We start from the raw sequence: 5,341 nt of genomic DNA, 5'->3' as shown, positions 1-5,341 counted from the left end.
TGACAGATGTCAAACATACAGATGTCATTTTTGAAAGATTGATAGAAATAATTTTCCCACAATAAATATTGAAATGGTTTGTTTATTTCACTCTTTGTTTAGATGATCATAGTTTTAAACATTATTTGTGTTTTTATAATGGATTTTCAAAGTTTAATATTGAAAGTCTGGGACAAGACTAAAACTATGGAAGCTGTGGAAGCCCACTTCCACCACAAAGAAAAATAAAAGTGCTTTGGTAAATCAAAATGATGAGATACAAAGTAATAATTATGAAATAAAAGAAAGGTCATAATTATGAGATACTAAATTTATGACTTTTTAATCTCAAAAATATTTACTTTATCTCAGAATGTGGAATTTGAATCTCGATTATGACTTTCAATTATGCATCTCATAATTATAACTTTTTATAATTAATATAATTTTTTATAATTTTGACTATCAAAAATATTTACATTATCTCATAATTATTACTATCTAAAAATTTACTTTTTAATCTCAGTTTTAATTTAGCATTTTACAGTTATGATTTTTGAATTTGTCAATTTGACTTCTCATCTCAAAAATATTTACTTTATCTCTTAATTATGACTTTTTATCTCATAATTTAGACTCAAAAATATTCACTATCTCAATTTCAGCTCAAAATGTGGACTTTTTAATCTCAATTATGATTTAGCATTTTACAACTATGATTTTTAATCTCAAAATTATGATTTAGTATCATAAACAATTTCTTTTTCATAATTTTGACTTTTTATTTCAGCATCATGACCATCTCATAATTATGACTTTTTAATCAAAAAATTATGACATTGCATCTCAGTGTATCAAAGATTTTTTTCCTATGTGGTGGAAATGGGCTTCCACACATATTAAATTACATTTTTTAAATTAAAATTATTTTTTTTTTTTTTTTTTTTGAAAAGTACCAAAAATAAATGATGAAGGGTAAAAAGTTTCCAACTGAGTTCTAATGAGACCTTCATAAACAAAAAGGAAAAAGTTTAGTTTTAATATACAGTATCTACATACATTTAAAAACCAAAAACTATTTTTACTGAGTGTTGATTTTGGACCTTGCTTACATGTCAAAAGGGAAAACCTAAATAGCTCTCACACAATTATGTCAGTATTCACTGAGAAATGGCAGTCTGTTCCGAACACAAAGCTATTGTATGCCTTCAGAAGTCTTGTTATATAGCGCATCAGACGTATGGACTACATTTATGATACTTATATGTTATAATGCTTTTACGCTCAAGAGCAACCAGTATATTTTTTGGTTTTTTTCTTTTGTCTTCCACAGGAGACATGAGGGTGAGTAAATGAGGAAAACAATGAGTTTTTGGTGTCCATATACATATCAGTACTCAACAACTCGACTTCTGGCCGTATCTGGCCATTTATCCTCATAGAAAATCTTAAAGCTAAAAGACGCTTACCTGTTATACTACTAATCATCCAGTCAGCTATCAGTGTCACGATGATGTATTACACTGATAAACCCCGGACAGCAGGAAGACATTTCGGACTGTGTGTTTATATCCTTTTAAGGGTTTTCCTCTTTTTCTCACTCTTGTGTGATGTGGCCACTCCGGAGCCCATAAGAGAGCTGATGGAGCATTTAGGCTTTTTCACCTCAGCCAATCAGATGCTTCCCTGAGAGAGTCAGGATCATGGCACACTCTGGCGTGGTGACACAGTGGACAGCTGGCAGCAATGCATCAGTGGGTGGAATTAACGAGGAGTCCAGTCACAGCGTGGGTCACTAATGCGATCTGAAGTCACAGAAGTCAGTGTGACCATATAAGGCCTGATTCATTTAAACCTGCTCACACAGTCAGTTCTGTGAGTACCTGTATGTGTGAGAGAGAAGAGAAAATGTGGAAAAAGTTTGTTATCACTTTTCAGAACTTTTAAACAGGTCAAATTAGACGGCCTGGAAAAAAGCTGTGACAGACAAAAAAAACAAAAAATTTTTTACACTATTGTTCATCGTTTTTAATAATGCATTAACACTTGTTAACCAGTATTGGGTAAGTTACACAAAAATATTAATCCATTACAAATTGCTAATTACTTCTCTTAAATTGTAATCAAATTACTGATTACTTCATGGAAAAGCAATTACATAACTAATTACTTGTTGTAATTACTTAATTATTGTTGTTTCATTTAGCCATCGCAGAAACACAAATAAACGTAGATACACCGATCAGCCACAACATTAAAACCACATGCCTAATATCATGTTTGTCCCCCTCGTACTGCCAAAACAGCTCTGACCCATCGAGGCATGGACTCCACATGACCTCTGAAGGTGTCCTGTGGAGTCTGGCACCAAGACGTTAGCAGCAGATCCTTTAAGTCCTGTAAGATGCGAGGTGGGGCCTCCATTGCCATCAGAGAATACCGTTGCATTGAAGGGGTGTATGTGGTCTGCAACAATTTTAGATAGTTGGTACATGTCAAAGTGACAGCCACATGAATGCCAGGACCCAAGGTTTCCCAGCACAACGTTGTCCAGAGCATCACGCTGCCTCCGCAGTCCTGCCTTCTTCCCATAGTGCATCCTGCTGCCATCTCTTCCCCAGGTAAATGACACACACACACCCGGCCATCCACATGATCTAAAAGAAAATGTGATTCACTAGACCAGGCCACCTTCTTCCATTGCTCCATGATCCAGTTCTGATGCTCACGTGCCCATTGTAGGTGCTTTCGGTGGTGAACAGGGGTCAGCATGGGCACTCTGACCGGTCTGCGGCTACGCAGCCCCATACGCAGCAAGCTGCGATGCACTGTGTGTTCTGACACCTTTCTATCATGGCCAGCATTATGTCAGCAATTTGTGCTACAGTAGCTCTTCTATGGGATCGGACCAGATGGGCTAGCCTTCGCTCCCCACGTGCATCAGTGAGCCTTGGGCACCCATGACCCTGTCACCGGTTCACCGGTTGTCCTTCCTTGGATCACTTTTGGTAGGTACTAACCACTGCATACCGGGAACACCCCACAAGACCTGCCGTCTTGATCTGATCTGACCCAGTCATCTAGCCAACACAATTCAAAGTCACTCAGATCCTTACACTTGCCCATTTTTCCTGCTTCCAACACATGAAATTCAAGAACTGACTGTTCACTTGCTGCTAATATATCCCACCCCTTGACAGGTGCCATTGTAACGAGATAATCGATGTTATGATGTTGTGGCTGATCAGTGTATGAACATGGTTCATGTTTTAAATGTATTCTAATCAAATATATTATTTTAGAAATATGTGTAACCCAAGTAGTGTGCTTAAAAGTAATTAACTGTAATCTGATTACACAAATTTAAATTGTAATGTTACTCTACTTTTTGTAAAAATAAAAAAATTATCAGTCCGAGTGAGGTGACGCCATGCAAGGAGCAGATGTGTGATCGACGAGCTCCGCGCACTTTGCTGAATTTTCGATTATTTTCATGTTATAATCTGGTGAATTTTGAAATACCCAGTTAAACATTTGTCCTTTGTTGCAAAACATGGCAAAGAAGTCAAAATCCTCGAGCTCTGGAGACATTAAAAGACACTTACGTGTTCAGGATGAAAGCCCCGACAGGCCTACAGACTGGGGACTCGATTTAGATGGCGCGGCGGGAGAGGAGATCCAGCGTCAGTTGTCCAACATGTCGGTGATGTTGACGAAGATTCTTGCTGACTTGGAGGATCTCGCTGTAATATGTCGATCGATTACGGCGATGGAAATAAAATTCTCTGAGTTAGGTACAAGAGTGACTGATGTTGAAAAACGAATCGATTTTCTGGAATCTTCGGAGAGGGAATTAACCGCTAATCCACCCGTGACCAAAGTTGATTTGGAACATCTTCTTGAAAAGCTCGAAGATCTTGAGAATAGAAGCCGCAGGAATAACATTTGAATTGTTGGAATTCCTGAGCATGAGGAGGGCAGAGATATGGTGAAATTCCTAGACGAGTTTTTCCCGAGTCTGCTCGACATAACAGGCCACAAGCTGGAAATCGAGTGAGCTCACAGAGTCCCAGCACACAGATCTGCTGAGGGAGACAGGCCCCAATCGATTCTGGCCAGATTTCTGAGATCATCCGATAAAGATCTTATGTTGCGCCAGGCGAAGAGCAAAGGGAAGCTTTGTTGGAAGAACCATAATATTTTCTTGTTCCCGGACTTTGCGAGTTCAACAAGAGAGAAACGCGATCGGTTCAAGGAATGCCAGAAACTCTTACATCAGAAATATCTTGTTTGCTCTAATGTTTCCTGCCAAACTGAGAATAGAAACGAAGGTCGGTCGCAAAGTATTTACATGTCCAAAACAGGCAATATCTTTTATAGAATCAATGTCTGAGTAAACTATTGGATATTTCTCATGTGAGTCGGTCTGACTCGCTGTACTTGCTCTTACGTATATACGTTTATGCGGCCTCCGAGTGAATTGACTTGACCATCTGGGGAACAGGGATGCCGGTTTTGTTTCTTTTTGTATTGGTTCCGCCTAGAGGCTGGAGCTTTTTCTATTGAATAACACACCTTTGGAACAGCTGTGGATTAATCTGTTCGTTCTTTGTACTTATTCCTCCTGCTGGCTGTAGTTTGTTTTGTTGAGTATTTTTACGGGACATTGGAATGATTACGTCATCCGCTGAACTCATAACAGCTGGCTCACTGAACATTCGTTTGTCTGTCCGAGGAATCTGATCGGTTTTATATCAGCTGGAATTTGTTTTGTGGAAGATCACATCCTTGAGACAGTTCTGTGAATGAATCTACACATTCTTTGTGTTCATTCTTCCTATTTGCTGGGTTTATTTTACAAAATATATTCTGTTATGTAATTTGTGAGGCAAAATTGAGCAATCCGTTGGCAAAGTTGTCATGGGGGCTCGTGGGTGTTCATGGACCTTTTGAGTTTAGAGGGATTGTCGCCGGTTGGCGCTTTCGTGCGCAGGGTTAATGTGCACGTTTTTATTTTTTCTGTTTGTTTTGTTCGGAGGGTTGTTCGGGGGTTGATTGTTTCACTAATGGGGAATGTGGTCTGTATAATTTTGTTTTTCACACACAATTTTTTTATTTTTTTATTATATCAATATGCCAGTTGTTAATATGAGTGTACTATCTCTCTCCACATGGAATGTAAATGGGTTGGGGCACCCCATAAAAAGAAGGAAGGTTATTACTTTTCTTACACATAAGAAATATGATATAGTGTTTCTTCAAGAAACACATCTTTCCCCACAGGAAGCTGAAAAATGTGGGAAGATATGGGGTGGACATGTTTTCATTAGTGTTGGCTCAAGTAAGAGCAAGAGAGTCACTA

This window comes from Myxocyprinus asiaticus, chromosome 35 (genome assembly GCF_019703515.2).
Source record: "Myxocyprinus asiaticus isolate MX2 ecotype Aquarium Trade chromosome 35, UBuf_Myxa_2, whole genome shotgun sequence".
Lineage (NCBI taxonomy): Eukaryota > Metazoa > Chordata > Actinopteri > Cypriniformes > Catostomidae > Myxocyprinus > Myxocyprinus asiaticus.
This window is presented reverse-complemented; position numbering follows the sequence as displayed.